This window comes from Schistocerca piceifrons, chromosome 2, assembly GCF_021461385.2.
Source record: "Schistocerca piceifrons isolate TAMUIC-IGC-003096 chromosome 2, iqSchPice1.1, whole genome shotgun sequence".
Taxonomy (NCBI): Eukaryota; Metazoa; Arthropoda; class Insecta; order Orthoptera; family Acrididae; genus Schistocerca; species Schistocerca piceifrons.
The window spans coordinates 396927300-396938260 of NC_060139.1; the positions used below are offsets into that span (position 1 = coordinate 396927300).

Below are 10961 nucleotides of genomic sequence, written 5' to 3' on the forward strand. Positions count from 1 at the left end.
CCACTTATTATAAGTGGAATTTTTGACCAAATCTTTCTGCACTTCCTTACGATCGTCCAACAGTGATACTTTCATGTACACAATAGGTTCGTCAGTGCTGCCAATCCTATCTAATAAATCGTTAAAGTATATTTACAACGTTAGGGGACCTATCACGTGACATTTAGTGAGAGAGGGAGTTTCGAAGCCGCTTATTTCATCAATTAGCTTGTTATTCTGCCTCATTAGTTTGGGTAGACTGCATAAAATCCTTCCCATCACATAAATATCTGAGGTGGTCACCAGAAATAGACCTTGAGATCAGTAAACAGCAATGTCAGCTATTAACTACGGAGTAAGCTCCCCAGACTACAGTACCCCTCACATGGCGAGAACAATAAAGCTGAATGTTAAAGATTGTAGTTCTCATTTATCTTTTTTGCTCGTAATCACATCAAGTTGTTGCTGCTGTCACTAACAGGCACACACTTGGGGCTTCACGAGATCGCATTTTAGGGAGAAACAAAACCTGGTGTTTATCGTATTCTCTAGGGGCGGCCGCGAGAGGTACCAGAACCCGTTGTCTTACTGCCTCGTTAACACCAGACTTCAGTCGTAATTCAGTTGCTCCCCCTCCGTAGTTTATGACTCTGAAAAGGTCTCTGAAAAGAAAGACTAACCAGCGACAGGTAGCTTTGCTCTTTAGCCGCTCTGACAGAACAAGGAAGAGCACTGACCCACACCATCCTGTGCACAGTCTCACTGTCGAATAAATTAGCACCTCGTTAATGTCACGTGACAAAATGACGCTCATTGTCCTCAAGCAGACGACATAAACGGACGAAGGTCTCATACCGAAATAACGTTCCACGTCCTCAGAACATCATCAATGACTGTCGCAAATGAAATGCTTATAAATGCATTCATATTTCAATTTAATTAGTTGAGGTCAGCGACACTATCATGAAATTTACGCAAAAATTATATTCAGATAATGGATAAAATGAATAAACATACGTGTAGAGTAAAGTTTCATCCTCTGCATAAAATTGGGATGCTAATGGACAGAATAGAAATTAACCTTGTGAAATCTTAATAATTTTTTTTCCAATAAATGATAATTTCATTAAGAGCAAAACATCTTAGCTGCAACAAAATATCACATGATGCAAATATATGGGTAAAATAACACCGCCATGTGTATCAGTTTAATAATTTACACCCAGCTCCATCCACTACATCTGTAAAGCGACTCGCTTTGAGCGTAATAAAAGAAACCGCTTTCAATGTCGCTGTTTAATCCAAAGAACATTCAAGGTACGATTTCAATCCCCAAATAGTAAGCAAGCTGTCAAAACTTATTTTCCAAATTATTTTGGCTGATAAAAAGCAACAGAAGCAAAAATATTGTGTAATTTTGTGGAGAAGATACCGTTATCGTTGGTAAAAATCACTGTTTTTAAGCCACTACTTCTTATAATATGTGACAATGGTAAAAAGCTGCGTTTGTTGTTAATGTTTTTATAGATTTCTTTCAGCCTGTCGACAATTTCACTTCATACAAGAACAAAAAATTTCTCGGTGAAGCCGGCCGAAGTGGCCGTGCGGTTAAAGGCGCTGCAGTCTGGAACCGCAAGACCGCTACGGTCGCAGGTTCGAATCCTGCCTCGGGCATGGATGTTTGTGATGTCCTTAGGTTAGTTAGGTTTAACTAGTTCTAAGTTCTAGGGGACTAATGACCTCAGCAGTTGAGTCCCATAGTGCTCAGAGCCATTTTTTTCTCGGCGAAATTCGTGGTTTACAAGTTTTTAGGTTAGCATACTGTTAAATGAAAACTCAGCTGCACATTCAAAACCTTGTAAACGACGAATATATCTCGCGTACATATTTCGTAATAATCGAGTGTACAAACATGTTGAACCTTTCCAATGCGAAAATAGATTTTTACTTACAAATCCTGTTTCTCGAATCGCATTTCAGTCTAAATAACAATAAATGTGTTCCTACTTTCGTGCTGCCAGCAGCAGAACTTCGGTCCATGTTATACAGCCGTTTGCACCCGTCCGCTGAACCATTGTTAACTCTGTGTGCGGCAACGGCGTAGTATTCAACACGTCAGCGACTCACACCTCTGTTTTGATCGAAAGATACAAATGAAGTCAAAATTGCGATTTTCCTTTATATGTGGAAATTGCGCTACTAAATTTAAAGATTAAGGCAGTCAACATCTACACAAGCACGTGTCCGAAAGATTAAGGCAGTCAACATCTGCACAAGCAAGTGTTCGAACGAAAAAGAGGTGAAGCTTCATGTAACGTAATATTCACTGCTTGGTGCAACTTAATTTTTTTTCTATTGGGCGAGCTAATATTTTAGCGCCTTTTCTCCAACTATGCGAAATAATTAACTTTACACTACAATATGAATACAATATAGCACACCTTGACGTTAATGAGCCTCATAATTTACAAGACGTTTTCATTTATTAAATACCCCTTTAGTAATATTCCAGGGAAATCCGACACGCAGAGGCATTACTCAAAAAAGGGTGCGGACAAAGTGATGTGCTACTTTCAATGAACTAGTTGCAGGCTACACGTCTCGTCCATAACAACATCAGAGTTTGAAATAGTCATACATATAATACAATGAGGAAGAGTGATTTTTTTTGCTTTAATTTATTCTGCCACAGAACAACTTGAAATATATAGCCAGTAGATTAAGGTATACGATGTGGAATTTTCAAAACTTCTTATAAGAACATTAAATTATGTGTTATTTTAAAAATTTCTCGCACATCAGAGGAAAAAATCATAGATGAATGACGTTAATTTTAGTTTGTGTGTTGGCTTATATATCTGGGATTGAGAAACTGTGAACAATCTTTAGCTTAGCGAACCAATGGACAGATTCCAATTGTGGTGAGCCTGGTTAATACTACATAGAAGAAATTAAGTATCTAACTAGTCTGCTGTAGTGAAAACTGGCAAAAAATAACTGGAAGCTAATCTTTCCCTATTTTTAGAGTATCATTTTGTAACCCCCCCTCACTTATCGACCTTAATGACAGTGAAAAATTAAACCGCATGCACCTAATAGAAATTTCTGAAAAGCAATTGTCACCGAAGTTAATTTGTCAGTAAAGAGGGAGGAAGGGATTACATCTAAATGAAAGGAAAAATGCAAATGAAAATGGTGGAAATTAATTTTGAGAAGGGGTTAAGTTAATAAAGAAAGTAAATGTGCGGTCGTTACGTTAACAATTAATTGGCGTTAATTAGATATTTGAGATTTGGGGAAAATTACGGTCGCCAGTCCCATGGACAACTACTATAATAACTGAAAATGAAAGATTAATGCACATATATTTGGCACTAAAAGCGTGGCAACTGAAGGTTGACATGTGTTGTGTGAAAACTGAATATTTGTCAGAAGTAATAAATTTCGCTACACTCTGACTTAATTTAGCAAAAGAATTAATAAAACCGGAAAATTTAAAGTTAATTTAGTGACTGAAATTAATAGTGAGCTTTGTTTCTGAAACACTACGAAATTCAGTAAAATAAGGTTAGTCTTGGGCTACCTCAACAATCATTTCAAAAGCTACTTGAATCTACTCAATTTAAAAATAAGAGATTTAACTTTGAACTTGAATTAAATGATTCTGAACAATTAACAATAGTAAAATTTAGTACGTACCAAACTGAGCTGCAGTCAGAGGTAAGCTAAAATAGGGTAACAAAACTTGCACTCTTAATTTCTGCTCGTGTAATCTAAATATTGTAGCCAGCTATGAATACTTTAACTGAACTTTGAAATTAAAGCAGTGAAATGGAATGATATTACTTTAACGCTGGCGTATGAATTTCAACGACACTCGGGTTCATTCCAGAAAAGGAAGGGATCCTGCTTGGTAATGCAATTGGGACAATGAGTAACAAAGGTTCATGCTAAGTTGCTGTATTTTTTTTATGCAACAGTATGAAAAGCTGAGGTCTGCCATACAGTTCTAAAACTTTACCTGCTTTTAGTCTTCCTTGTTGGTAGATTGAAGGTTTGAAGTCGTCGATCGAGGAGGTGGCGACAGTCACTCATTGTCGGCCGTCGCTGTTGCAGAAGCTGGATGTTGGCGCGCCTTCTTCTCGACACGGTCACCAGGCGAAACGGGCTCTTGATGTGCGCCAGCTAATGCTTCCCGTGTCAGAAACTATCATAGCAAGTCGAGCGCAATTACATGCTGCCAAACCCCGAAAGCGCGGCAACTCGCGGAAGCGTCACACAACACACCTGCTCCACCGCCCTACGCCAGCCAGACCACAGAACACCAATATAGTAGAAGTGCAAAGACCACATTATTATACGGAAACACAGAACGACACCAGCGCTACTTGTGGCCTGGCTGTGAACTTCAATACGAAAAAATATGGCGCGAAAATCTCTTATGTTTATTTCTAAATACGCGAATTAGAGGACAATATTTTTCATTTAATCTTTGAATGTGGGCCGCATAGTGCAATAATAAAGGTTTTTGAGATCTTGCAAAGTAATATATAAAAGAAATCTCAATCAAAAACAAACATTAACGTCTCGTAGCTGCAGTTTACATTGTGAAAATTTTCGTAAATTACGTCACCTTTTGACTGTGAAATTTTTTTGTAAAACTCAATATTGCGATTTTGGCCGTGTGGCCATTATCATGTGGAAATAAACGAGCTTTAGCACATGGCAGACAAAAATCATCTGCCATTGCATGCATATATAAATGATTTTTACGTTTCCACATCCTAAAGCACATTATGTCCACTCGCATGATCGAAAGTGGAATAGTAGGTTACACAAATAAATAACTACACAGCTAATGGATAACCAAGAGGTCATTTACAAAAATATCTGTGCTACAAACCAAGGATGTACTGTAAAGTCTACAAAATCCGATTTATTATTTTTTCTGTTGATTGTTATTTATGGATATTCAGTCATCTGAAATTGAACTTCTGCACAGTTCAAATAAATTTATGAAACACACAAAATATTATTTTACAAAACTGAAAAACAAATTGGGAGCAGAGCAGGTAGACACTCCATGAATGTAGCCAAAATGTTTTTGCCAATGAGACATACAAAGAAAATGAACTGCAACACAACATTTTTTTTCTTTTTTCCCCAACTTGGCTGTTATTTTGGCAACACCCATCATGTTTAAATAATGAAAGAAGACACTGGTAAAACATTTATTTTTAACATTTTTATTTATTTACTTCCTCTTTGAAAACACTGTTTGGTACACTACTGAAAATTAACACAAATTCCCCTTGACAGCACTTTATTCATTATACTTTTAGAATCCAATCATCACATCTAGAAAGTGTTAAGTTATGTGCCTGCTGAATTGCCAGATTTTGTCATAACAAGTCAAAGGCATGATTTTGATACAAGAACATTTGTATATGTATAGGGAGCTTACTCTCATTGTACACATAATAAACAAAATACAAAGTCTTTTAACATGATTTGAACTTCTTTTTAAGTTGTTGCATACACAATTTCCTCTTGTTTGTAAATTTCTTTTCTTTCACATACTTGTATATTATAAATGGAATACTTGTCTTCAGAAGTCTCTCTTCAATGTCTTGTTTATTACAAATTGTTGTATGAGACAGAACAAATGTTTTTTTTTAAATTATCATGTAGTTTTGTTGTGTGACCATGATTATTTAGATACTCATACAGCTGATCATGGAGTGCCCTTAGGAAAATCATGACTCTTTCACTTGCATATTTCAAATGAGAATGCTCCTCACTATTCTCTTTAAATGAGGTAAACAAATGATTTTCAGTCACAACAGAGAAGTAGAGACTGGTATTACATGTTTCACAATCACCTGGTACATCTATGGCTTTTAGTACATAGCCTGCTACATAGGCTAAGGATTGTTGATCTTCTACAGACTCGATGATACCATCTGAGTAAGAATAAATTTGCTCAGGTGTATCAGTGTCTTTCATCTCACATTCACTAAAATGTTCACTCCTACCACTAGCTGCCAAAAAGTGACACAAACTGCTCAAGGGAGTGTAATCATCATTTTCACAGTTACTTACACTCATGGCTTTGAAAGGCAAAGTCAAAGTCTTCAGAGCTTGTACAAACTGAAAACAAGTTGGGTTTGTATTAGCAATACCATGTTGTCTTATACAACAAAAGAAATTTTCTAAGGCATCTTGATTGAACGCCTTTAAATTTAAGTACTTAAAGCCAACCACTTTCAAGGTCTTCCACAAGCAGATAATAGACTGTGATATAATCTGCCAACCTTTTATGAAGCTAAACATATTAGTCTTGTTTCTTCCCGTTTTTAAATTTATTATTTGCCAGCTGCCTATTTCCCTCAATATGCTATACCACATTTCTAAATGTGGCGAATTTTCTGATAAATCACACCTAAATTGTTTTCCATCCCTGGGATATTGCTCATTAATGTTGAGTGAATCAAAGAGATTATCTACCTTTCCCACAAACTCAGCTGTGTGTATAGCTTCAGGTGGTAATGTGAGTAGAAACATATGTTTCAATTGCAGCTGCAACAGTATGGCTCATTTGTGCAGCAGCAACTTTTACCTTCATTTTGACATGGGAATCAGAAAAGTTAAAGTGTTGTGCTTTTAATTTGGGCAGAGTTTTGAACCGTTTTTTTAATCCAAAAAGAACACTGTACTGATGTACTCAAACTTTGCTGCTTTGTGAGGTTCAAATTGAATTTTATTATCTATCAAAGCATTTCTAGTATTTTTGAGCAGATGTTGTACATCATAAATGGTAACAATTGGTTGATTATTGACGACAAAATGAAATATACTGGGCTTCAACATTTGCTTCACACAGTTGCATAAGGGCCTTTTGGTTTGTTGCATTCTGGTCACATACGGTACAAACCACTTTGAACCCAATATTCTGTAGTTCACTTATGATGTGAACAATGAGTGATTTCAAATGGGTGTAGTGGAAAGTGGTTGCAGTAAAGTAATATGCTAGAACTTGTTTCCAAGTTCTGTGAATGCCTTTCAGCATAAAAACCAATGCTTGACTAGCAGCTACAGGTGAACGTCCTAAATGACCCAAGTCCTGATACCCATAGATTAGCTGTTTGTGTGCATCATAGTACATACCATCATCCAGAGATATTTCATCAAAAAGTAGAGCACAATACTTGTCATTTTCATGCATATTACTTCCCTTGCTAAAAAGTTTAATAAAGCTGGATTAAGTCCTGTATCAAATGGTATGTGGGAAAGCACTCCCTTGAGCAGCCTGACAGATGGAAGGGAGAAGTATGTGGCCAAATATCTGTACAACCGGGGACTACGCTTATAAATAGATAAAGCAAATGCCTTATCTTGAATAGACCACCGTACTGCTGTGGGCTGCATATTGTCATTTCTTAACTGACTATTAATAAAAGTTTTAGTCACATCATTCAACTCTTCTTCAATTAACTGAAATTTCCTGTCATCATACAACTCTTTTAGAATTTTCAATTTATTCCTCTCATTCTGTAGCAGTTTTTTTCAATTTACACACTCTGGAAACTGTAATTCTATGCAATTTATACATTTTGTGTTTTCTTGGAGTTAAATCATGTTTAGAAACGCCAGATCCCATTACACCTGCACTACTTTCAACATCATAAACAGGTGAGGATAAAAAGCTGTACTCACCATCATCTGTGCTCTGTAAAGGGGGACTGCTTCGTTGTATTACTGTAGATTTTGCATTGTGACCTGTCTCTTGCACGCTTATATTTGCACCCGATGTGGTGAAACCGCCACCACAACCACCAGTGTAACACAGATGGGTGGGGGGAGGATGATACAACACCAATTCCATGTGCTTTGGTATAACACCAGGATCTAGCCTGTGTCTAGTAAAGTTCACAAAATCTGCTTCATAAAAATGATCATCACACACATAATAATAACTACAGTTGACACCTTCATCTATATTACAGATCAATTTCCACTTCTTTAAAGTCTCACTTTTTGATGCAGCTGGAAATTTATAGAAATGTTTATTCTTGTGTTTGGAATTTATTTTTACATAATAACTACTCCTGCATCCAGGAAACTTGCACGAGTATTTCAATTTCAATCTCAAACTGGACTCTTCTCTTCCCGTATGATCCATCCTCATGTGTCTGAAATGTTATTCAAACCAAAAATTAGGAACGAGAAAAAAGATCAGGTATGGTTTACATTGATTAATGTTAAAGAAAACTCAATGTGAAATTAATTTCACTATCAAAAATCATATTAGCTTATGTCTAAATGCAGCTGTCCTGTACTGAAGTATTGACAACTGCTATCATGGCTTGTAATCTGATGTGTTATTGCTACAAAATAGTGAAAAAACGAAACAAATTCTCATTTGTACTACGGATATGCACATCACTCTATATATAACTGTGTGAGCGTAGTTGCACTATGTTCTATATTCAACACTACTTCGTTAAACAGTGCTAAACAGTGCTATCAGGCGGTAGAAACACTGCTTATTGTACCATTTCAGTATATTTCAGCATCTAGATACCATGGTAGATACCAAATACAACTGTACATTATCAGTAACAGTTACAGCTGTAAATCTGTATTACATTGTGTTGAGCATTAAAGTGAGAGAAGATTTCTACTGCATTGTATATTGCCACAATAATACGTGTAAATGTTCAACTGCTTGAAGGACCTGCTTTGAGTGACTTCGAAACAAATGTCTTATTATGTGAGAACACAACCTTTGTCGATACAACAGCAACAAACACTTTTTACCTGGATAGAGTGTTATGTACTGTACAGAATATTTACTGTCGAAAACGGGAAATAGAACACACTCAAGGCATTACGAATCAATTGTAACACGTCCAATATTTGGTATGTAGTAAACGGCACAATAAATGATACTTATTATGTCACTAAGAGTACTTAGTGGCAAAAAGGAAGATGAATCAAAGCCAGAATTATATTCCATTACAGGATTCGGAAAGTTGAATACAAACTATGTCAAAAGCTGCTAGCATGGGATTATCTATGAAATAAAAGGAAATGTTAACAGAAATAAGAAATATACTTACCCTTTAAATAAACTGAGCAATGGAAATTGTATTTCTTTGCAGGAACAAATATACAAGAGTCGACAGAACGTAATGTGATGATACAACCTCGTGTTTTATATGAAACAAAAGTAAAAAAGTAAATACTGAATCATCACATCATCAAATATTACGAATGCATCCAAAAATTAAGCAGAATAATAGCAACATACTTACACTGCAATTTAAACGAAAAATCACGATCACGTTGCTACGATACCAAAACAATTATGGAAGACTACGTCATCCAATAGGAACACGAGACTATAAATGGCTAAACTTGCAGCGCTCCAAGTGGCCTGGGACCAAACCAACGTCGTGTTACCGGAAATCCCTATATGAGTTTCACCCCCCTGAGCCAGACTCTCTCTGTCCGCGCTCCATGCGGCGGAATTAACACTACCAAAGATCCTAAACACTTTGGTTCTCCATACAACCTATCGATGTAATCGTTCGATAGCATAGTTTTCCCTAGGCACGACCAAGTGTAAAAATACAAATAGTATTTACTAAACAAACCAATTATACATCGACATAAACTTATACAAATAGTAAAACAATCAAATATATAAAGACACAGAACTGTCATATCTTCAGGTAACAAAATAAGGAAAATATTTTATAGTACAATAGATGTAAATAGTAGGATATGCATTTCCGGCGTTACAACTTGAAGGACATCGAGAATGATAATGAGGGAGATAGTGCATCATAGGTCTCTGAAAGAGAAACTGCCTGTATTTCAACATTTCGATTTACAGAATTAAATAAGAGATTGTGCAGACAGTTTCTTGAAGTTCAGTACATAATGCTGAACTAAAGGTCTCTCTAGAGAGCCATGGCTTTTTAGTCTTACTTTAGATGCAGTGCGATATGATTGCTTAAGTTTTCTGCTAGAGCGCTTACAGGCAACTCCTACAGTTGTCGTAGTCGAAGAAGCGGTATGAATAGAGTTGCTTCGGCACCTGGTCCCTGTACATTTCTGCTTGCTATAGCACCCGCTACCAGAGTACCTCTCTACCGGCGACACATGAAGTAAACTACCTATAATAACAACGTTAGTAAGGCATTATGATAACCGAAACCGCGATTCATGTGCCTGTAAGTATCAAAAAGGTGCAGAAAGTAGAACAGCACACGACTCCATTGATTAGATCATATGAATTTACAAGAAAGAAAATTTAACGTACCGTCTACAGCACACGGAATCAATGCTCAGACTGGGGAAGAAAATCAGCCGTGTTCCATTCACGGAAACAATTCCCGTATTTGCCTTAAACTACACGAGTGAGACAACGGAAAACCAAAACCTGGACGGCTAAATAGGAATTTAAACCATCGAGCTTCCTAGTGCTTCCTACTGCGTCTCCTCACTCTGTGGAATTATCAAGAAATTACATAATTGTATAGAGAGAGCAGTTTCGTATGGAGCGTTGAAGAATATGCACCTACCTCGTTCTGCATACATCAACAGAGCTTGATACTTTTCTTGTGACATTTGTCCAGCGACAAGTTACAAAGACGTAATTATTAAAATATTTCCTTCGGGCCGGATTTGAACCAGCGACCTATGGATTTCTGCTAGTGCAACCTCTACAGTCCACCGCTCTACCAACTGAGCTACCGAAGGAATGCGAAAATTTGGTGTTCACTTATAGTATATATTAAAGGACTTGATTCTCTTGTAACGTTGGTAGTAACATCTAAGGTATAGTTTCTCTTTTTTTTCTGTTGCGGTATTCATTCAGCATAAAGGTGACTGTTGCTTCGTCAAAGGCTTTGACGTCGTAAACTTGAAGAAATCACGTTGTGGTTGTTTCTAAAGACACACTGAGCGACCTG

The 10961-nt window shown here is 36.8% G+C and overlaps 1 non-coding gene across 1 annotated transcript; it reads right to left on the reverse strand.

The window, feature by feature from the left end:
- Positions 1–10659: 10659 nt before the first annotated feature.
- Positions 10660–10749, reverse strand: Trnay-gua. Its single transcript is given in 2 exon segments — positions 10660–10695; positions 10713–10749. It is a non-coding gene; the product is annotated as a tRNA-Tyr (tRNA).
- Positions 10750–10961: the final 212 nt, after the last annotated feature.